Raw genomic sequence first — 24,899 nt, 5'->3', positions numbered from 1 at the left:
ATCCTCTATCCCCCTACCTGTAGTATGTATCCTCTATCCCCCCCTACCTGTAGTATGTATCCTCTATCCCCTACCTGTAGTATGTATCCTCTATCCTCTATCCTGTAGTATGTATCCTCTATCCCCCTACCTGTAGTATGTATCCCTATCCCCCTACCTGTAGTATGTATCCTCTATCCTCTATCCCCCTACCTGTAGTATGTATCCTCTATCCCCCTACCTGTAGTAGTATGTATCCTCTATCCCCCCCTACCTGTAGTATCCTATCCTCTATCCCCCTACCTGTAGTATGTATCCTCTATCCCCCCCCCTACCTGTAGTATGTATCCTCTATCCCCCTACCTGTAGTATGTATCCTCTATCCTCTATCCCCCTACCTGTAGTATGTATCCTCCTCTATCCCCCTACCTGTAGTATGTATCCTCTATCCCCCCCTACCTGTAGTATGTATCCTCTATCCTATCCCCTACCTGTAGTATGTATGTATCCTCTATCCCCTACCTGTAGTATGCATCCTCTATCCTCTATCCCCCTACCTGTAGTATGTATCCTCTATCCCCCTACCTGTAGTATGTATCCTCTATCCCCCCCTACCTGTAGTATGTATCCTCTATCCTCTATCCCCCTACCTGTAGTATGTATCCTCTATCCCCCTACCTGTAGTATGTATCCTCTATCCTCTATCCCCTACCTGTAGTATGTATCCTCTATCCCCCTACCTGTAGTATGTATCCTCTATCCCCTACCTGTAGTATGTATCCTCTATCCCCCTACCTGTAGTATGTATCCTCTATCCCCCCTACCTGTAGTATGTATCCTCTATCCCCCTACCTGTAGTATGTATCCTCTATCCCCCTACCTGTAGTATGTATCCTCTATCCTCTATCCCCCTACCTGTAGTATGTATCCTCTATCCCCCTACCTGTAGTATGTATCCTCTATCCCCCCTACCTGTAGTATGTATCCTCTATCCTCTATCCCCCTACCTGTAGTATGTATCCTCTATCCCCCCTACCTGTAGTATGTATCCTCTATCTCTATCCCCCTACCTGTAGTATGTATCCTCTATCCCCCTACCTGTAGTATGTATCCTCTATCCTCTATCCCCCTACCTGTAGTATGTATCCTCTATCCCCCTACCTGTAGTATGTATCCTCTATCCCCCTACCTGTAGTATGTATCCTCTATCCCCCCCTACCTGTAGTATGTATCCTCTATCCCCCTACCTGTAGTATGTATCCTCTATCCCCCTACCTGTAGTATGTATCCTCTATCCCCCTACCTGTAGTATGTATCCTCTATACCCCCTACCTGTAGTATGTATCCTCTATCCTCTATCCCCCTACCTGTAGTATGTATCCTCTATCCCCCTACCTGTAGTATGTATCCTCTATCCCCCTACCTGTAGTATGTATCCTCTATCCTCTATCCCCTACCTGTAGTATGTATCCTCTATCCCCCTACCTGTAGTATGTATCCTCTATCCTCTATCCCCCTACCTGTAGTATGTATCCTCTATCCCCCCTACCTGTAGTATGTATCCTCTATCCCCCTACCTGTAGTATGTATCCTCTATCCTCTATCCCCCTACCTGTAGTATGTATCCTCTATCCCTACTATCCCCCCCTACCTGTAGTATGTATCCTCTATCCCCCTACCTGTAGTATGTATCCTCTATCCTCTATCCCCTACCCTCTATCCCCCCCCCTACCTGTAGTATGTATCCTCTATCCTCTATCCCCCTACCTGTAGTATGTATCCTCTATCCCCCTACCTGTAGTATGTATCCTCTATCCTCTATCCCCCTACCTGTAGTATGTATCCTCTATCCTCTATCCCCCCTACCTGTAGTATGTATCCTCTATCCTCTACCCCCTACTGTAGTATGTATCCTCTATCCCCCCCCCTACCTGTAGTATGTATCCTCTATCCCCCCCCTACCTGTAGTATGTATCCTCTATCCCCCTACCTGTAGTATGTATCCTCTATCCCCCTACCTGTAGTATGTATCCTATCCTCTATCCCCCTACCTGTAGTATGTATCCTCTATCCCCCTACCTGTAGTATGTATCCTCTATCCCCTACCCCTACCCCCTACCTGTAGTATCCCTCCTCTATCCCCTACCTGTAGTATGTATCCTCTATCCCCTACCTGTATCCCCCTACCTGTAGTATGTATCCTATACCTCTATCCCTCTATCCCCCTACCTGTAGTATGTATCCTATCTATCCCCTACCTGTAGTATGTATCCTCTATCCTCTATCCCCCTACCTGTAGTATGTATCCTCTATCCCCCTACTATCCCCCCCTACCTGTAGTATGTATCCCTACCCCCTACCTGTAGTATGTATCCCCCTACCTGTAGTATCCTCTATCCCCCCCCTACCTGTAGTATGTATCCTCTATCCTCCCTACCTGTAGTATGTATCCTCTATCCCCCTACCTGTAGTATGTATCCTCTATCCCCCTACCTGTAGTATGTATCCTCTATCCTCTATCCCTACCTGTAGTATGTATCCTCTATCCTCTATCCCCCTACCTGTAGTATGTATCCTCTATCCCCCCCCCTACCTGTAGTATGTATCCTCTATCCCCCTACCTGTAGTATGTATCCTCTATCCCCCCCCTACCTGTAGTATGTATCCTCTATCCCCTACCTGTAGTATGTATCCCCTATCCCCCTACCTGTAGTATGTATCCTCTATCCCCCCCCTACCTGTAGTATGTATCCTCTATCCCTATCCCCCTACCTGTAGTATGTATCCTCTATCCTCTATCCCCCTACCTGTAGTATGTATCCTCTATCCCCCCCTACCTGTAGTATGTATCCTCTATCCTCTATCCCCCTACCTGTAGTATGTATCCTCTATCCCCCTACCTGTAGTATGTATCCTCTATCCCCTACCTGTAGTATGTATCCTCTATCCCCCTACCTGTAGTATGTATCCTCTATCCCCCTACCTGTAGTATGTATCCTCTATCCCCTACCTGTAGTATGTATCTCTATCCTCTATCCCCCTACCTGTAGTATGTATCCTCTATCCCCCTACCTGTAGTATGTATCCTCTATCCTCTATCCCCCTACCTGTAGTATGTATCCTCTATCCCCTACCTGTAGTATGTATCCTCTATCCCCTACCTGTAGTATGTATCCTCTATCCTCCCTACCTGTGGTATCCTCTATCCTACCTGTAGTATGTATCCTCTATCCCCCTACCTGTAGTATGTATCCTCTATCCTGTATCCCCCTACCTGTAGTATGTATCCTCTATCCCCCTACCTGTAGTATGTATCCTCTATCCCCCTACCTGTAGTATGTATCCTCTATCCCCCCCTACCTGTAGTATGTATCCTCTATCCCCCCCCTACCTGTAGTATGTATCCTCTATCCCCCTACCTGTAGTATGTATCCTCTATCCTCTATCCCCCTACCTGTAGTATGTATCCTCTATCCCCCTACCTGTAGTATGTATCCTCTCTATCCTCTATCCTCTATCCCCCCTACCTGTAGTATGTATCCTCTATCCTCTATCCCCCTACCTGTAGTATGTATCCTCTATCCCCCTACCTGTAGTATGTATCCTCTATCCCCTACCTGTAGTATGTATCCTCTATCCCCCCCCCTACCTGTAGTATGTATCCTCTATCCCCTACCTGTAGTATGTATCCCCCCCCCCCTACCTGTAGTATGTATCCTCTATCCCCCTACCTGTAGTATGTATCCTCTATCCCCCTACCTGTAGTATGTATCCTCTATCCTCTATCCCCCCTACCTGTAGTATGTATCCTCTATCCCCCTACCTGTAGTATGTATCCTCTATCCTCTATCCCCCCTACCTGTAGTATGTATCCTCTATCCCCACCTCTATCCCCCTACCTGTAGTATGTATCCTCTATCCCCCTACCTGTAGTATGTATCCTCTATCCTACCTGTAGTATGTATCCCTCTATCCCCCTACCTGTAGTATGTATCCTCTATCCCTCCTACCTCTATCCCCCCTATCCCCCTACCTGTAGTATGTATCCTCTATCCCCCCCTACCTGTAGTATGTATCCTCTATCCTCTATCCCCCTACCTGTAGTATGTATCCTCTATCCCCCTACCTGTAGTATGTATCCTATCCCCCCACCTGTAGTATGTATCCTCTATCCTCTATCCCCCTACCTGTAGTATGTATCCTCTATCCCCCTACCTGTAGTATGTATCCTCCCCCCTACCTGTAGTATGTATCCTCTATCCCCCCCCTACCTGTAGTATGTATCCTATCCCTACCTAGTCCTCCCCTACCTGTAGTATGTATCCCTCTATCCCCCCCCTACCTGTAGTATGTATCCTCTATCCTCTATCCCCCTACCTGTAGTATGTATCCTCTATCCTCTATCCCCCTACCTGTAGTATGTATCCTCTATCCCCTACCTGTAGTATGTATCCTATCCCCCTACCTGTAGTATGTATCCTCTATCCCCCTACCTGTAGTATGTATCCTCTATCCCCCCCCCCTACCTGTAGTATGTATCCTCTATCCCCCCCCCTACCTGTAGTATGTATCCCTCTATCCCCCCTACCTGTAGTATGTATCCTCTATCCCTATCCCCCCCTACCTGTAGTATGTATCCTCTATCCCCCTACCTGTAGTATGTATCCTCTATCCCCCCTACCTGTAGTATGTATCCTCTATCCTATCCCCCTACCTGTAGTATGTATCCTCTATCCTCTATCCCCTACCTGTAGTATGTATCCCCCTACCTAGTATGTATCCCCCCCCTACCTGTAGTATGTATCCTCTATCCCCCTCCTAGTATGTATCCTCTATCCTACCTACCTGTAGTATGTATCCTCTATCCCCCTACCTGTAGTATGTATCCTCTATCCCCCTACCTGTAGTATGTATCCTCTATCCCCCCCCTACCTGTAGTATGTATCCTCTATCCCCCTACCTGTAGTATGTATCCCCCCCCCCCCTACCTGTAGTATGTATCCTCTATCCCCCCTACCTGTAGTATGTATCCTCTATCCCCCTACCTGTAGTATGTATCCTCTATCCCCCTACCTGTAGTATGTATCCTCTATCCCCCCCCCTACCTGTAGTATGTATCCTCTATCCCCCCTCCTGTAGTATGTATCCCTATCCTACCTGTAGTATGTATCCTCTATCCCTCCTGTAGTATGTATCCCTATCCCCCTACCTGTAGTATGTATCCTCTATCCTCTATCCCCTACCTGTAGTATGTATCCTCTATCCCCCTACCTGTAGTATGTATCCTCTACCTGTAGTATGTATCCCCCTACCTGTAGTATGTATCCTCTATCCCCTACCTATCCTCTATCCCCCCCTACCTGTAGTATGTATCCTCTATCCCCCTACCTGTAGTATGTATCCTCTATCCCCCTACCTGTAGTATGTATCCTCTATCCTCTATCCCCCTACCTGTAGTATGTATCCTCTATCCCCCTACCTGTAGTATGTATCCTCCTATCCCCCTACCTGTAGTATGTATCCTCTATCCCCCCTACCTGTAGTATGTATCCTCTATCCCCCCTCTATCCCCCCTACCTGTAGTATGTATCCTCTATCCTCTATCCCCCTACCTGTAGTATGTATCCTCTATCCCCCTACCTGTAGTATGTATCCTCTATCCCCCTACCTGTAGTATGTATCCTCTATCCCCCTACCTGTAGTATGTATCCTCTATCCCCCCTACCTGTAGTATGTATCCTCTATCCTCTATCCCCCTACCTGTAGTATGTATCCTCTATCCCCCTACCTGTAGTATGTATCCTCTATCCCCCTACCTGTAGTATGTATCCTCTATCCCCCTACCTGTAGTATGTATCCTCTATCCCCCTACCTGTAGTATGTATCCTCTATCCTCTATCCCCCTACCTGTAGTATGTATCCTCTATCCCCCTACTATCCTCTATCCCCCCTACCTGTAGTATGTATCCTCTATCCCCCTCCTATCCCCCCCTACCTGTAGTATGTATCCTCTATCCTATCCCCTACCTGTAGTATGTATCCTCTATCCCCCTACCTGTAGTATGTATCCTCTATCCTCTATCCCCCTACCTGTAGTATGTATCCTCTATCCCCCTACCTGTAGTATGTATCCTCTATCCCCCTACCTGTAGTATGTATCCTCTATCCTACTATCCCCCTACCTGTAGTATGTATCCTCTGTATCCCCCCCTACCTGTAGTATGTATCCTCTATCCCCCTACCTGTAGTATGTATCCTCTATCCCCTACCTGTAGTATGTATCCTCTATCCCCCTACCTGTAGTATGTATCCTCTATCCCCCTACCTGTAGTATGTATCCTCTATCCCCTACCTGTAGTATGTATCCTCTATCCCCCCTACCTGTAGTATGTATCCTCTATCCCCTACCTGTAGTATGTATCCTCTATCCTCTATCCCCTACCTGTAGTATGTATCCTCTTCTATCCCCCTACCTGTAGTATGTATCCTCTATCCCCCTACCTGTAGTATGTATCCTCTATCCTCTATCCCCCTACCTGTAGTATGTCTATCCTCTATCCCCCTACCTGTAGTATGTATCCTCTATCCCCTACCTGTAGTATGTATCCTCTATCCTCTATCCCCTACCTGTAGTATGTATTCTCTATCCCCCTACCTGTAGTATGTATCCTCTATCCCCCTACCTGTAGTATGTATCCTCTATCCTCCTACCTGTAGTATGTATCCTCTATCCTCTATCCCCCTACCTGTAGTATGTATCCTCTATCCCCCTACCTGTAGTATGTATCCTCTATCCCCCTACCTGTAGTATGTATCCTCTATCCCCCTACCTGTAGTATGTATCCTCTATCCCCCTACCTGTAGTATGTATCCTCTATCCCCCTACCTGTAGTATGTATCCTCTATCCTCTATCCCCCCTACCTGTAGTATGTATCCTCTATCCCCCTACCTGTAGTATGTATCCTCTATCCCCCTGCCTGTAGTATGTAGCCTCTATCCCCCTACCTGTAGTATGTATCCTCTATCCTCTATCCCCCTACCTGTAGTATGTATCCTCTATCCCCTACCTGTAGTATGTATCCTCTATCCTCTATCCCCCTACCTGTAGTATGTATCCTCTATCCTCTATCCCCCTACCTGTAGTATGTATCCTCTATCCCCCTACCTGTAGTATGTATCCTCTATCCCCCTACCTGTAGTATGTATCCTCTATCCCCCCCTACCTGTAGTATCTATCCTCTATCCCCCCTACCTGTAGTATGTATCCTCTATCCTCTATCCCCCCTACCTGTAGTATGTATCCTCTATCCTCTATCCCCCCTACCTGTAGTATGTATCCTCTATCCCCCTACCTGTAGTATGTATCCTCTATCCCCTACCTGTAGTATGTATCCTCTATCCCCCTACCTGTAGTATGTATCCTCTATCCCCCTACCTGTAGTATGTATCCTCTATCCCCCTACCTGTAGTATGTATCCTCTATCCCCCTACCTGTAGTATGTATCCTCTATCCCCCTACCTGTAGTATGTATCCTCTATCCCCCTACCTGTAGTATGTATCCTCTATCCCCCTACCTGTAGTATGTATCCTCTATCCTCTATCCCCCTACCTGTAGTATGTATCCTCTATCCTCTATCCCCCTACCTGTAGTATGTATCCTCTATCCCCCTACCTGTAGTATGTATCCTCTATCCTCTATCCCCCTACCTGTAGTATGTATCCTCTATCCCCCTACCTGTAGTATGTATCCTCTATCCTCTATCCCCCTACCTGTAGTATGTATCCTCTATCCCCCTACCTGTAGTATGTATCCTCTATCCCCCTACCTGTAGTATGTATCCTCTATCCCCCTACCTGTAGTATGTATCCTCTATCCCCTACCTGTAGTATGTATCCTCTATCCCCCTACCTGTAGTATGTATCCTCTATCCTCCCTACCTGTAGTATGTATCCTCTATCCTCTATCCCCCTACCTGTAGTATGTATCCTCTACCCCTACCTGTAGTATGTATCCTCTATCCCCCTACCTGTAGTATGTATCCTCTATCCCCCTACCTGTTGTATGTATCCTCTATCCTCTATCCCCCTACCTGTAGTATGTATCCTCTATCCCCCCTACCTGTAGTATGTATCCTCTATCCTCTATCCCCCTACCTGTAGTATGTATCCTCTATCCCCCTACCTGTAGTATGTATCCTCTACAGTAGTCTTGAAGGGTCCACCCCAGACTGTTTAGAATGTATAGAACCTGCAATACATAAATAGTTGTGAGCTGTTAGAACACAGAAGATAATTTAACACAGAGATAAGTTTTTACACCCCTTAACTTATTCTGCATTTTATTGTGTTACAGCATGAATTTTAAAAAAATTGAGATTTTGTGTCAATGATCTACACACATAATGTCTACATTTCATTTTGGTTATCGAACATTTTGAAAATAATTAACAATGAAAAAGCTGAAATGTCTTGAGTCATTAAGTGTTCCACCCTTTTGTTATGACTAAATACGTTCTGGAGTAAAATGTAACAAATAATAATATATATTATTATATTATATTATATATATATTATATTATTATAAATAATCGTGTTTAACATGATTTTTGAAGGACAACCTCATCTCTTTACCCCACACGTACAATTATCTGTGAAGTCTCTCAGTTGAGCAGTCAATGTCAAACACAGATTCAACCTCAAAGACCAGGTTGTTTTTTCCAATGCCTCGCAAAGAAGGGCCCCTATTGGTAGATATTATTATTATGTTATTACTATTATTATTATTATAGTTATTATTATTGTAGTTATTATTATTGTAGTTATTATTATTGTAGTTATTATTATTGTAGTTATTATTATTATAGTTATTATTATTGTTATAGTTATTATTATTGTAGTTATTATTATTGTTATAGTTATTATTATTGTTATAGTTATTATTATTGTAGTTATTATTATTGTAGTTATTATTATTGTAGTTATTATTATTATAGTTATTATTATTGTTATAGTTATTATTATTATAGTTATTATTATTGTTATAGTTATTATTATTGTAGTTATTATTATTGTAGTTATTATTATTGTAGTTATTATTATTGTAGTTATTATTATTGTAGTTATTATTATTGTTATAGTTATTATTGTAGTTATTATTATTGTAGTTATTATTATTGTAGTTATTATTATTGTTATAGTTATTATTATTGTTATAGTTATTATTATTGTAGTTATTATTATTGTAGTTATTATTATTATTGTAGTTATTATTATTGTTATAGTTATTATTATTGTTATAGTTATTATTATTGTAGTTATTATTATTGTAGTTATTATTATTGTAGTTATTATTATTGTAGTTATTATTATTGTAGTTATTATTATTGTAGTTATTATTATTGTTATAGTTATTATTATTGTTATAGTTATTATTGTTATAGTTATTATTATTGTAGTTATTATTATTGTTATAGTTATTATTATTATTGTAGTTATTATTATTGTAGTTATTATTATTGTTATAGTTATTATTATTATTGTAGTTATTATTATTATTGTAGTTATTATTATTGTAGTTATTATTATTGTTATAGTTATTATTATTATTGTTATAGTTATTATTATTATTGTAGTTATTATTATTATTGTAGTTATTATTATTGTAGTTATTATTATTATTGTAGTTATTATTATTGTAGTTATTATTATTATTGTAGTTATTATTATTATTGTAGTTATTATTATTATTATAGTTATTATTATTGTAGTTATTATTATTATTGTAGTTATTATTATTATAGTTATTATTATTGTTATAGTTATTATTATTGTAGTTATTATTATTGTAGTTATTATTATTATAGTTATTATTATTGTTATAGTTATTATTATTGTAGTTATTATTATTATTGTAGTTATTATTATTATTGTAGTTATTATTATTATTATAGTTATTATTATTGTAGTTATTATTATTATTGTAGTTATTATTATTATAGTTATTATTATTGTTATAGTTATTATTATTGTAGTTATTATTATTGTTATAGTTATTATTATTGTAGTTATTATTATTGTTATAGTTATTATTATTGTTATAGTTATTATTATTGTAGTTATTATTATTGTAGTTATTATTATTATTGTAGTTATTATTATTGTAGTTATTATTATTGTAGTTATTATTATTATCGTTATTATTATTGTAGTTATTATTATTGTTATAGTTATTATTGTTATAGTTATTATTGTAGTTATTATTATTGTAGTTATTATTATTGTAGTTATTATTGTTATAGTTATTATTGTAGTTATTATTATTATAGTTATTATTATTGTAGTTATTATTGTAGTTATTATTATTATAGTTATTATTGTTGTAGTTATTATTGTAGTTATTATTATTATAGTTATTATTGTTATAGTTATTATTGTAGTTATTATTATTGTAGTTATTATTATTGTAGTTATTATTATTGTTATAGTTATTATTGTAGTTATTATTATAGTTATTATTATTGTTATAGTTATTAATATTGTTATAGTTATTATTATTATTATAGTTATTATTATTATTATAGTTATTATTATTATTGTAGTTATTATTATTGTTATAGTTATTATTGTAGTTATTATTATTATTATTATTATTATTATTGTTATAGTTATTATTATTATTATTGTAGTTATTATTATTGTTATTATTATTATTATTATTGTTATAGTTATTATTATTATTATTGTAGTTATTATTATTGTAGTTATTATTATTGTAGTTATTATTATTGTTATAGTTATTATTATTGTAGTTATTATTATTGTAGTTATTATTATTATAGTTATTATTATTGTAGTTATTATTATTATTATAGTTATTATTATTGGTATAGTTATTATTGTTATAGTTATTATTATTGTTATAGTTATTATTGTTATAGTTATTATTATTGTTATAGTTATTATTATTATTATTGTAGTTATTATTATTGTAGTTATTATTATTGTAGTTATTATTATTGTTATAGTTATTATTATTGTTATAGTTATTATTATTGTAGTTATTATTATTGTAGTTATTATTATTGTTATAGTTATTATTATTGTAGTTATTATTATTGTAGTTATTATTATTATAGTTATTATTATTGTAGTTATTATTATTATTATAGTTATTATTATTGGTATAGTTATTATTGTTATAGTTATTATTATTGTTATAGTTATTATTGTTATAGTTATTATTATTGTAGTTATTATTATTGTAGTTATTATTATTATTATAGTTATTATTATTGTAGTTATTATTATTATTATAGTTATTATTATTGTTATAGTTATTATTGTTATAGTTATTATTATTGTTATAGTTATTATTGTTATAGTTATTATTATTGTAGTTATTATTATTGTAGTTATTATTATTATTATAGTTATTATTATTGTAGTTATTATTATTATTATAGTTATTATTATTATTATAGTTATTATTGTTATAGTTATTATTATTGTTATAGTTATTATTGTAGTTATTATTATTGTTATAGTTATTATTATTGTAGTTATTATTATTGTAGTTATTATTATTGTAGTTATTATTATTGTTATAGTTATTATTGTAGTTATTATTATTATTATAGTTATTATTATTGTAGTTATTATTATTGTAGTTATTATTGTAGTTATTATTATTATTATAGTTATTATTATTGTAGTTATTATTATTGTAGTTATTATTATTGTAGTTATTATTATTGTAGTTATTATTATTGTAGTTATTATTATTGTTATAGTTATTATTATTGTAGTTATTATTATTATTATAGTTATTATTATTGGAGTTATTATTATTGTTATAGTTATTATTATTGTAGTTATTATTATTATTATAGTTATTATTATTGTAGTTATTATTATTATTGTAGTTATTATTATTATTGTAGTTATTATTATTGTTATAGTTATTATTATTGTAGTTATTATTATTATTATAGTTATTATTATTGTAGTTATTATTATTATTATAGTTATTATTATTGTTATAGTTATTATTGTTATAGTTATTATTATTGTTATAGTTATTATTGTTATAGTTATTATTATTATTATAGTTATTATTATTGTAGTTATTATTATTGTAGTTATTATTATTGTAGTTATTATTATTGTTATAGTTATTATTATTATTGTAGTTATTATTATTGTTATAGTTATTATTATTATTGTAGTTATTATTATTATTGTAGTTATTATTATTATTATAGTTATTATTATTGTTATAGTTATTATTGTTATAGTTATTATTATTGTTATAGTTATTATTGTTATAGTTATTATTATTGTTATAGTTATTATTATTGTAGTTATTATTATTGTAGTTATTATTATTGTAGTTATTATTATTGTTATAGTTATTATTATTATTGTAGTTATTATTATTGTTATAGTTATTATTATTATTGTAGTTATTATTATTATTATAGTTATTATTATTGTAGTTATTATTATTGTTATAGTTATTATTATTGTAGTTATTATTATTGTAGTTATTATTATTGTTATAGTTATTATTGTAGTTGCTATTATTGTTATAGTTATTATTGTTATAGTTATTATTACTATTATTGTAGTTATTATTATTGTAGTTATTATTATTGTTATAGTTATTATTGTAGTTATTATTATTGTTATAGTTATTATTGTAGTTATTATAGTTATTATTGTTATAGTTATTATTATTATTATTATAGTTGTTATTGTTATAGTTATTATTACTATTATTGTAGTTATTATTATTGTAGTTATTATTATTGTTATAGTTATTATTGTAGTTATTATTATTGTTATAGTTATTATTATTGTTATAGTTATAGTTATTATTATAGTTATTATTATTGTAGTTATTATTATTGTAGTTATTATTATTGTTATAGTTATTATTATTGTTATAGTTATTATTATTGTTATAGTTATTATTATTGTTATAGTTATTATTATTGAATATGTAGTGTTATTATTGTTAGTGTAGCTATTATTCTTGTTAGCATTATTATTATAGTAATTATTCTTATTGTTATACATATTGTTATTTAGTGTTGTTATTATTCATATTGTTGTTGTTGTTATTATTACTTAGTGTTATTATTATTGCTATTACTGTTATTAAGAGTTACCATACCTGATCCCGGGTCAGTACACTGAGCAGTCTGTCTAATAGGATCTTCAGTCTGATGGGGAGAGCCGTGGCTCCATAAAGGACCAGGGAGGCCAGGTCAAATACTACCCCAGGATGGGCTACCTCTACTTGGGTAGCAGAGAGCAGGGGCTGGGCGGGCTGGAAGAGCTTGTCCAATGCTGGAGGTTGAGGAGGGAGAGGGCAAAAGATACACAATATGGTCACAGCAATAAAATGTCTCTGTCTCAGTCTCTGTCTCTCTCTCCCTCTGTCTCTCTCTCCCTCTCCCTCTGTGTCTCTCTCCCTCTGTCTCTCTCTCTCTCTCTGTCTTTGTCTCTCTCTCTGTCTCTCCCTCTGTCTCCCTCTCCTCTCTCGGTCTCCCTCTCCTCTCTCTGTCTCTCCCTCTCCTCTCTCTGTCTCTCCCTCTCCTCTCTCTGTCTCTCCCTCTCCTCTCTCTGTCTCTCCCTCTCCTCTCTCTGTCTCTCCCTCTCCTCTTTCTGTCTCTCCCTCTCTGTCTCTCCCTCCCTCTGTCTCTCCCTCTCCTCTCTCTGTCTCTCCCTCTCCTCTCTCTGTCTGTCCCTCTCCTCTCTCTGTCTCTCCCTCTCCTCTGTCTCTCCCTCTCCTCTTTCTGTCTCTCCCTCTCCCTCTCTCTCTCTCTAAGCAGCAGGAAGCAGGTTGTACTTCCTGCCAGCTCTCTCTATATGGTGACAGCATTTATAAATCCCTTGGATGCTGTGGACCACAGAGTCCTTCACTTTAATACAGGTAACAGGATTTATAATAATAATAATGTAAATACATTTAAATCGTCATTTAAATATTTAAATACTCATTTAAATAGTCATTTAAATATTTAAATACTCGTTTAAATAAGCAGTTAAATATTTAAATACGCATTTAAATAATCATTTAAATATTTAAATATTCGTTTAAATACTCGTTTAAATATTTAAATACTCATTTAAATAATCATTTAAATATTTAAATACTCATTTAAATATTTAAATACTCATTTAAATAATAATAATAATTACGTCATCCTTTGGGGTAGGTTGGCTACTAGACCTAACGGTTAAACACTGTTAAAAGCATGTGGATCAGGTTGAATGGTCCTCTCTTAATTGCCGTAGATCACTTAATTTCTCCCTTTTCGATCACAAAGCTCTTCTGCACAATCTTCCAACATCACACTGCTGTGTTAAAGTATGTAAATACAGGGCACCAACCCGCTCACAGGGTTGGTTAACTCTTGTCGGCCCTCGTTTTTCTACCAAAAGTAAATCTTCCTTCAGTTTTAACCAGTGGCGGTCGGTGGACGATCATGTTTTAAATGACCTTATTTCTATACTACTATTACAGCATACTGGATGACTTCATATTCACCCAGTTCAATGTAACAGTGATGGGTTTAGGTTACTGTCATTCATAATGAGTTGTTGAGTTTATTCGTGTTTTTGAGTTTATTAGTGTTGTTGTGTTTATTAGTGTTGTTGTGTTTATTAGTGTTGTTGTGTTTATTAGTGTTGTTGTGTTTATTAGTGTTGTTGTGTTTATTAGTGTTGTTTTTATTAGTGTTGTTGTGTTTATTAGTGTTGTTGTGTTTATTAGTGTTGTTGTGTTTATTAGTGTTGTGTTTATTAGTGTTGTTGAGATGAGGTGGTTTATTAGTGTTGTTGAGTTGTGGAGGTTTATTAGTGTTGTTGAGATGAGGTGGTTTATTAGTGTTGTTGTGTTTATTAGTGTTGTTGTGTTTATTAGTGCTGTTGAGATGAGGTGGTTTATTAGTGTTGTTGAGTTTATTAGTGTTGTTGGGTTTATTAGTGTTGTTGTGTTTATTAGTGTTGTTGAGATGTGGAGGTTTATTAGTGTTGTTGTGTTTATTAGTGTTGTTGTGTTTATTAGTGTTGTTGAGTTTATTAGTGTTGTTGAGTTTATTAGTGTTGTTGTGTTTATTAGTGTTGTTGAGTTTATTAGTGTTGTTGTGTTTATTAGTGTTGTTGAGATGAGGTGGTTTATTAGTGTTGTTGTGTTTATTAGTGTTGTTGTGTTTATTAGTGTTGTTGTGTTTATTAGTGTTGTTGTGTTTATTAGTGTTGTTGAGTTTATTAGTGTTGTTGAGTTTATTAGTGTTGTTGAGATGAGGTGGTTTATTAGTGTTGTTGTGTTTATTAGTGTTGTTGAGTTTATTAGTGTTGTTGTGTTTATTAGTGTTGTTGTGTTTATTAGTGTTGTTTTTATTAGTGTTGTTGTGTTTATTAGTGTTGTTGTGTTTATTAGTGTTGTTGTGTTTATTAGTGTTGTGTTTATTAGTGTTGTTGAGATGAGGTGGTTTATTAGTGTTGTTGAGTTGTGGAGGTTTATTAGTGTTGTTGAGATGAGGTGGTTTATTAGTGTTGTTGTGTTTATTAGTGTTGTTGTGTTTATTAGTGCTGTTGAGATGAGGTGGTTTATTAGTGTTGTTGAGTTTATTAGTGTTGTTGGGTTTATTAGTGTTGTTGTGTTTATTAGTGTTGTTGAGATGTGGAGGTTTATTAGTGTTGTTGTGTTTATTAGTGTTGTTGTGTTTATTAGTGTTGTTGAGTTTATTAGTGTTGTTGAGTTTATTAGTGTTGTTGTGTTTATTAGTGTTGTTGTGTTTATTAGTGTTGTTGTGTTTATTAGTGTTGTTGAGTTTATTAGTGTTGTTGTGTTTATTAGTGTTGTTGAGATGAGGTGGTTTATTAGTGTTGTTGTGTTTATTAGTGTTGTTGTGTTTATTAGTGTTGTTGTGTTTATTAGTGTTGTTGTGTTTATTAGTGTTGTTGAGTTTATTAGTGTTGTTGAGTTTATTAGTGTTGTTGAGATGAGGTGGTTTATTAGTGTTGTTGTGTTTATTAGTGTTGTTGAGTTTATTAGTGTTGTTGAGATGAGGTGGTTTATTAGTGTTGTTGTGTTTATTAGTGTTGTTGAGATGAGGTGGTTTATTAGTGTTGTTGTGTTTATTAGTGTTGTTGAGTTTATTAGTGTTGTTGTGTTTATTAGTGTTGTTGAGTTTATTAGTGTTGTTGTGTTTATTAGTGTTGTTGAGTTTATTAGTGTTGTTGTGTTTATTAGTGTTGTTGAGTTTATTAGTGTTGTTGTGTTTATTAGTGTTGTTGAGTTTATTAGTGTTGTTGTGTTTATTAGTGTTGTTGTGTTTATTAGTGTTGTTGTGTTTATTAGTGTTGTTGTGTTTATTAGTGTTGTTGAGTTTATTAGTGTTGTTGTGTTTATTAGTGTTGTTGTGTTTATTAGTGTTGTTGAGATTGGTTTATTAGTGTTGTTGTGTTTATTAGTGTTGTTGAGTTTATTAGTGTTGTTGTGTTTATTAGTGTTGTTGAGTTTATTAGTGTTGTTGTGTTTATTAGTGTTGTTGAGTTTATTAGTGTTGTTGTGTTTATTAGTGTTGTTGAGTTTATTAGTGTTGTTGTGTTTATTAGTGTTGTTGAGTTTATTAGTGTTGTTGTGTTTATTAGTGTTGTTGTGTTTATTAGTGTTGTTGTGTTTATTAGTGTTGTTGTGTTTATTAGTGTTGTTGAGTTTATTAGTGTTGTTGTGTTTATTAGTGTTGTTGTGTTTATTAGTGTTGTTGAGATGAGGTGGTTTATTAGTGTTGTTGTGTTTATTAGTGTTGTTGAGATGAGGTGGTTTATTAGTGTTGTTGTGTTTATTAGTGTTGTTGAGTTTATTAGTGTTGTTGAGTTTATTAGTGTTGTTGTGTTTATTAGTGTTGTTGTGTTTATTAGTGTTGTTGAGTTTATTAGTGTTGTTGTGTTTATTAGTGTTGTTGTGTTTATTAGTGTTGTTGAGTTTATTAGTGTTGTTGTGTTTATTAGTGTTGTTGTGTTTATTAGTGTTGTTGAGATGAGGTGGTTTATTAGTGTTGTTGTGTTTATTAGTGTTGTTGAGTTTATTAGTGTTGTTGTGTTTATTAGTGTTGTTGAGTTTATTAGTGTTGTTGTGTTTATTAGTGTTGTTGAGTTTATTAGTGTTGTTGTGTTTATTAGTGTTGTTGAGTTTATTAGTGTTGTTGTGTTTATTAGTGTTGTTGAGTTTATTAGTGTTGTTGTGTTTATTAGTGTTGTTGAGTTTATTAGTGTTGTTGTGTTTATTAGTGTTGTTGAGTTTATTAGTGTTGTTGTGTTTATTAGTGTTGTTGAGTTTATTAGTGTTGTTGAGATGAGGTGGTTTATTAGTGTTGTTGTGTTTATTAGTGTTGTTGAGTTTATTAGTGTTGTTGTGTTTATTAGTGTTGTTGAGTTTATTAGTGTTGTTGTGTTTATTAGTGTTGTTGAGTTTATTAGTGTTGTTGAGATGAGGTGGTTTATTAGTGTTGTTGTGTTTATTCGTGTTGTTGAGTTTATTAGTGTTGTTGTGTTTATTAGTGTTGTTGAGTTTATTAGTGTTGTTGTGTTTATTAGTGTTGTTGTGTTTATTAGTGTTGTTGTGTTTATTAGTGTTGTTGAGATGAGGTGGTTTATTAGTGTTGTTGTGTTTATAGTGTTGTGTTTATTAGTGTTGTTGTGTTTATTAGTGTTGTTGTGTTTATTAGTGTTGTTGAGTTTATTAGTGTTGTTGAGATGAGGTGGTTTATTAGTGTTGTGTTTATTAGTGTTGTTGTGTTTATTAGTGTTGTTGAGTTTATTAGTGTTGTTGAGTTTATTAGTGTTGTTGTGTTTATTAGTGTTGTTGAGTTTATTAGTGTTGTTGAGATGAGGTGGTTTATTAGTGTTGTTGTGTTTATTAGTGTTGTTGAGTTTATTAGTGTTGTTGTGTTTATTAGTGTTGTTGAGTTTATTAGTGTTGTTGAGTTTATTAGTGTTGTTGTGTTAATTAGTGTTGTTGAGTTTATTAGTGTTGTTGAGATGAGGTGGTTTATTAGTGTTGTTGTGTTTATTAGTGTTGTTGAGTTTATTAGTGTTGTTGTGTTTATTAGTGTTGTTGAGTTTATTAGTGTTGTTGTGTTTATTAGTGTTGTTGTGTTTATTAGTGTTGTTGAGATGAGGTGGTTTATTAGTGTTGTTGTGTTTATAGTGTTGTGTTTATTAGTGTTGTTGAGATGAGGTGGTTTATTAGTGTTGTGTTTATTAGTGTTGTTGTGTTTATTAGTGTTGTTGAGTTTATTAGTGTTGTTGAGTTTATTAGTGTTGTTGTGTTTATTAGTGTTGTTGTGTTTATTAGTGTTGTTGTGTTTATTAGTGTTGTTGTGTTTATTAGTGTTGTTGTGTTTATTAGTGTTGTTGAGATGAGGTGGTTTATTAGTGTTGTTGAGTTTATTAGTGTTGTTGTGTTTATTAGTGTTGTTGAGTTTATTAGTGTTGTTGTGTTTATTAGTGTTGTTGAGTTTATTAGTGTTGTTGTGTTTATTAGTGTTGTTGTGTTTATTAGTGCTGTTGTGTTTATTAGTGTTGTTGTGTTTATTAGTGTTGTTGTGTTTATTAGTGTTGTTTTTATTAGTGTTGTTGTGTTTATTAGTGTTGTTGTGTTTATTAGTGTTGTTGTGTTTATTAGTGTTGTTGTGTTTATTAGTGTTGTTGAGATGAGGTGGTTTATTAGTGTTGTTGAGTTGTGGAGGTTTATTAGTGTTGTTGAGATGAGGTGGTTTATTAGTGTTGTTGTGTTTATTAGTGTTGTTGTGTTTATTAGTGTTGTTGTGTTTATTGGTGTTGTTGTGTTTATTAGTGTTGTTGTGTTTATTAGTGCTGTTGAGATGTGGAGGTTTATTAGTGTTGTTGTGTTTATTAGTGTTGTTGTGTTTATTAGTGTTGTTGGGTTTATTAGTGTTGTTGTGTTTATTAGTGTTGTTGAGATGTGGAGGTTTATTAGTGTTGTTGTGTTTATTAGTGTTGTTGTGTTTATTAGTGTTGTTGTGTTTATTAGTGTTGTTGTGTTTATTAGTGCTGTTGTGTTTATTAGTGTTGTTGAGTTTATTAGTGCTGTTGTGTTTATTAGTGTTGTTGTGTTTATTAGTGTTGTTGTGTTTATTAGTGTTGTTGTGTTTATTAGTGTTGTTGAGTTTATTAGTGCTGTTGTGTTTATTAGTGTTGTTGTGTTTATTAGTGTTGTTGTGTTTATTAGTGTTGTTGTGTTTATTAGTGCTGTTGAGTTTATTAGTGCTGTTGAGTTTATTAGTGTTGTTGTGTTTATTAGTGTTGTTGTGTTTATTAGTGCTGTTGAGTTTATTAGTGTTGTTGAGATGAGGTGGTTTATTAGTGCTGTTGAGTTTATTAGGGGTGTTGAGTTTATTAGGGTTGTTGAGTTTATTAGTGTTGTTGAGATGAGGTGGTTTATTAGTGTTGTTGTGTTTATTAGTGTTGTTGTGTTTATTAGTGTTGTTGAGTTTATTAGTGTTGTTGTGTTTATTAGTGTTGTTGTGTTTATTAGTGTTGTTGAGTTTATTAGTGTTGTTGTGTTTATTAGTGTTGTTGTGTTTATTAGTGTTGTTGAGATGAGGTGGTTTATTAGTGTTGTTGTGTTTATTAGTGTTGTTGTGTTTATTAGTGTTATTGAGATGAGGTGGTTTATTAGTGTTGTTGTGTTTATTAGTGTTGTTGAGATGAGGTGGTTTATTAGTGTTGTTGAGTTTATTAGTGTTGTTGTGTTTATTAGTGTTGTTGTGTTTATTAGTGTTGTTGAGTTTATTAGTGTTGTTGAGTTTATTAGTGTTGTTGAGTTTATTAGTGTTGTTGAGTTTATTAGTGTTGTTGAGTTTATTAGTGTTGTTGAGATGAGGTGGTTTATTAGTGTTGTTGTGTTTATTAGTGTTGTTGAGTTTATTAGTGTTGTTGAGTTTATTAGTGTTGTTGAGATGAGGTGGTTTATTAGTGTTGTTGAGTTTATTAGTGTTGTTGTGTTTATTAGTGTTGTTGTGTTTATTCGTGTTATTGAGATGAGGTGGTTTATTAGTATTGTTGTGTTTATTAGTGTTGTTGAGATGAGGTGGTTTATTAGTGTTGTTGTGTTTATTAGTGTTGTTGAGTTTATTAGTGTTGTTGAGTTTATTAGTGTTGTTGTGTTTATTAGTGTTGTTGTGTTTATTAGTGTTGTTGAGTTTATTAGTGTTGTTGTGTTTATTAGTGTTGTTGTGTTTATTAGTGTTGTTGTGTTTATTAGTGTTGTTGAGTTTATTAGTGTTGTTGTGTTTATTAGTGTTGTTGTGTTTATTAGTGTTGTGTTTATTAGTGTTGTTGAGTTTATTAGTGTTGTTGAGTTTATTAGTGTTGTTGTGTTTATTAGTGTTGTTGTGTTTATTAGTGTTGTTGTGTTTATTAGTGTTGTTGAGTTTATTAGTGTTGTTGTGTTTATTAGTGTTGTTGAGTTTATTAGTGTTGTTGTGTTTATTAGTGTTGTTGAGTTTATTAGTGTTGTTGAGATGAGGTGGTTTATTAGTGTTGTTGTGTTTATTAGTGTTGTTGAGTTTATTAGTGTTGTTGTGTTTATTAGTGTTGTTGAGTTTATTAGTGTTGTTGTGTTTATTAGTGTTGTTGTGTTTATTAGTGTTGTTGTGTTTATTAGTGTTGTTGAGTTTATTAGTGTTGTTGTGTTTATTAGTGTTGTTGTGTTTATTAGTGTTGTTGAGATGAGGTGGTTTATTAGTGTTGTTGAGATGAGGTGGTTTATTAGTGTTGTTGTGTTTATTAGTGTTGTGTTTATTAGTGTTGTTGAGTTTATTAGTGTTGTTGTGTTTATTAGTGTTGTTGAGTTTATTAGTGTTGTTGTGTTTATTAGGGTTGTTGAGTTTATTAGTGTTGTTGTGTTTTATTAGTGTTGTTGAGTTTATTAGTGTTATTGAGATGAGGTGGTTTATTAGTGGTGTTGTGTTTATTAGTGTTGTTGAGTTTATTAGTGTTGTTGTGTTTATTAGTGTTGTTGAGTTTATTAGTGTTGTTGTGTTTATTAGTGTTGTTGAGTTTATTAGTGTTGTTGTGTTTATTAGTGTTGTTGTGTTTATTAGTGTTGTTGAGATGAGGTGGTTTATTAGTGTTGTTGTGTTTATTAGTGTTGTTGAGTTTATTAGTGTTGTTGTGTTTATTAGTGTTGTTGAGATGTGGTTTATTAGTGTTGTTGTGTTTATTAGTGTTGTTGTGTTTATTAGTGTTGTTGTGTTTATTAGTGTTGTTGAGTTTATTAGTGTTGTTGAGTTTATTAGTGTTGTTGTGTTTATTAGTGTTGTTGTGTTTATTAGTGTTGTTGAGTTTATTAGTGTTGTTGTGTTTATTAGTGTTGTTGTGTTTATTAGTGTTGTGTTTATTAGTGTTGTGTTTATTAGTGTTGTTGTGTTTATTAGTGTTGTTGTGTTTATTAGTGTTGTTGTGTTTATTAGTGTTGTTTTTATTAGTGTTGTTGTGTTTATTAGTGTTGTTGAGATGAGTTTATTAGTGTTGTTGTGTTTATTAGTGTTGTTGAGTTTATTAGTGTTGTTGAGTTTATTAGTGTTGTTGAGATGAGGTGGTTTATTAGTGTTGTTGAGTTTATTAGTGTTGTTGTGTTTATTAGTGTTGTTGTGTTTATTAGTGTTGTTGTGTTTATTAGTGTTGTTGTGTTTATTAGTGTTGTTGAGTTTATTAGTGTTGTTGTGTTTATTAGTGTTGTTGAGATGAGGTGGTTTATTAGTGTTGTGTTTATTAGTGTTGTTGTGTTTATTAGTGTTGTTGAGTTTATTAGTGTTGTTGAGTTTATTAGTGTTGTTGTGTTTATTAGTGTTGTTGTGTTTATTAGTGTTGTTGTGTTTATTAGTGTTGTTGTGTTTATTAGTGTTGTTGTGTTTATTAGTGTTGTTGAGATGAGGTGGTTTATTAGTGTTGTTGAGTTTATTAGTGTTGTTGTGTTTATTAGTGTTGTTGAGTTTATTAGTGTTGTTGTGTTTATTAGTGTTGTTGAGTTTATTAGTGTTGTTGTGTTTATTAGTGTTGTTGTGTTTATTAGTGCTGTTGTGTTTATTAGTGTTGTTGTGTTTATTAGTGTTGTTGTGTTTATTAGTGTTGTTTTTATTAGTGTTGTTGTGTTTATTAGTGTTGTTGTGTTTATTAGTGTTGTTGTGTTTATTAGTGTTGTTGTGTTTATTAGTGTTGTTGAGATGAGGTGGTTTATTAGTGTTGTTGAGTTGTGGAGGTTTATTAGTGTTGTTGAGATGAGGTGGTTTATTAGTGTTGTTGTGTTTATTAGTGTTGTTGTGTTTATTAGTGTTGTTGTGTTTATTAGTGTTGTTGTGTTTTATTAGTGTTGTTGTGTTTATTAGTGCTGTTGAGATGTGGAGGTTTATTAGTGTTGTTGTGTTTATTAGTGTTGTTGTGTTTATTAGTGTTGTTGGGTTTATTAGTGTTGTTGTGTTTATTAGTGTTGTTGAGATGTGGAGGTTTATTAGTGTTGTTGTGTTTATTAGTGTTGTTGTGTTTATTAGTGTTGTTGTGTTTATTAGTGTTGTTGTGTTTATTAGTGCTGTTGTGTTTATTAGTGTTGTTGAGTTTATTAGTGCTGTTGTGTTTATTAGTGTTGTTGTGTTTATTAGTGTTGTTGTGTTTATTAGTGTTGTTGTGTTTATTAGTGTTGTTGAGTTTATTAGTGCTGTTGTGTTTATTAGTGTTGTTGTGTTTATTAGTGTTGTTGTGTTTATTAGTGTTGTTGTGTTTATTAGTGCTGTTGAGTTTATTAGTGCTGTTGAGTTTATTAGTGTTGTTGTGTTTATTAGTGTTGTTGTGTTTATTAGTGCTGTTGAGTTTATTAGTGTTGTTGAGATGAGGTGGTTTATTAGTGCTGTTGAGTTTATTAGGGGTGTTGAGTTTATTAGGGTTGTTGAGTTTATTAGTGTTGTTGAGATGAGGTGGTTTATTAGTGTTGTTGTGTTTATTAGTGTTGTTGTGTTTATTAGTGTTGTTGAGTTTATTAGTGTTGTTGTGTTTATTAGTGTTGTTGTGTTTATTAGTGTTGTTGAGTTTATTAGTGTTGTTGTGTTTATTAGTGTTGTTGTGTTTATTAGTGTTGTTGAGATGAGGTGGTTTATTAGTGTTGTTGTGTTTATTAGTGTTGTTGTGTTTATTAGTGTTATTGAGATGAGGTGGTTTATTAGTGTTGTTGTGTTTATTAGTGTTGTTGAGATGAGGTGGTTTATTAGTGTTGTTGAGTTTATTAGTGTTGTTGTGTTTATTAGTGTTGTTGTGTTTATTAGTGTTGTTGAGTTTATTAGTGTTGTTGAGTTTATTAGTGTTGTTGAGTTTATTAGTGTTGTTGAGTTTATTAGTGTTGTTGAGTTTATTAGTGTTGTTGAGATGAGGTGGTTTATTAGTGTTGTTGTGTTTATTAGTGTTGTTGAGTTTATTAGTGTTGTTGAGTTTATTAGTGTTGTTGAGATGAGGTGGTTTATTAGTGTTGTTGAGTTTATTAGTGTTGTTGTGTTTATTAGTGTTGTTGTGTTTATTCGTGTTATTGAGATGAGGTGGTTTATTAGTATTGTTGTGTTTATTAGTGTTGTTGAGATGAGGTGGTTTATTAGTGTTGTTGTGTTTATTAGTGTTGTTGAGTTTATTAGTGTTGTTGAGTTTATTAGTGTTGTTGTGTTTATTAGTGTTGTTGTGTTTATTAGTGTTGTTGAGTTTATTAGTGTTGTTGTGTTTATTAGTGTTGTTGTGTTTATTAGTGTTGTTGTGTTTATTAGTGTTGTTGAGTTTATTAGTGTTGTTGTGTTTATTAGTGTTGTTGTGTTTATTAGTGTTGTGTTTATTAGTGTTGTTGAGTTTATTAGTGTTGTTGAGTTTATTAGTGTTGTTGTGTTTATTAGTGTTGTTGTGTTTATTAGTGTTGTTGTGTTTATTAGTGTTGTTGAGTTTATTAGTGTTGTTGTGTTTATTAGTGTTGTTGAGTTTATTAGTGTTGTTGTGTTTATTAGTGTTGTTGAGTTTATTAGTGTTGTTGAGATGAGGTGGTTTATTAGTGTTGTTGTGTTTATTAGTGTTGTTGAGTTTATTAGTGTTGTTGTGTTTATTAGTGTTGTTGAGTTTATTAGTGTTGTTGTGTTTATTAGTGTTGTTGTGTTTATTAGTGTTGTTGTGTTTATTAGTGTTGTTGAGTTTATTAGTGTTGTTGTGTTTATTAGTGTTGTTGTGTTTATTAGTGTTGTTGAGATGAGGTGGTTTATTAGTGTTGTTGAGATGAGGTGGTTTATTAGTGTTGTTGTGTTTATTAGTGTTGTGTTTATTAGTGTTGTTGAGTTTATTAGTGTTGTTGTGTTTATTAGTGTTGTTGAGTTTATTAGTGTTGTTGTGTTTATTAGGGTTGTTGAGTTTATTAGTGTTGTTGTGTTTATTAGTGTTGTTGAGTTTATTAGTGTTATTGAGATGAGGTGGTTTATTAGTGGTGTTGTGTTTATTAGTGTTGTTGAGTTTATTAGTGTTGTTGTGTTTATTAGTGTTGTTGAGTTTATTAGTGTTGTTGTGTTTATTAGTGTTGTTGAGTTTATTAGTGTTGTTGTGTTTATTAGTGTTGTTGTGTTTATTAGTGTTGTTGAGATGAGGTGGTTTATTAGTGTTGTTGTGTTTATTAGTGTTGTTGAGTTTATTAGTGTTGTTGTGTTTATTAGTGTTGTTGAGATGAGGTGGTTTATTAGTGTTGTTGTGTTTATTAGTGTTGTTGTGTTTATTAGTGTTGTTGAGTTTATTCGTGTTGTTGTGTTTATTAGTGTTGTTGTGTTTATTAGTGTTGTTGAGATGTGGTTTATTAGTGTTGTTGTGTTTATT

General features: G+C 33.0%; 1 pseudogene; it reads right to left on the bottom strand.

Annotated features, from left to right (window-relative positions):
- LOC135574404 (zinc finger protein basonuclin-2-like) overlaps positions 1–24,899 on the bottom strand; it is a 115,260-nt pseudogene that overhangs the window by 52,602 nt on the left and 37,759 nt on the right.

The sequence above is a fragment of the Oncorhynchus nerka genome, linkage group LG12 (assembly GCF_034236695.1).
Source record: "Oncorhynchus nerka isolate Pitt River linkage group LG12, Oner_Uvic_2.0, whole genome shotgun sequence".
In the NCBI taxonomy this organism is placed as follows: Eukaryota; Metazoa; Chordata; class Actinopteri; order Salmoniformes; family Salmonidae; genus Oncorhynchus; species Oncorhynchus nerka.
This window is presented reverse-complemented; position numbering and strand designations above follow the sequence as displayed.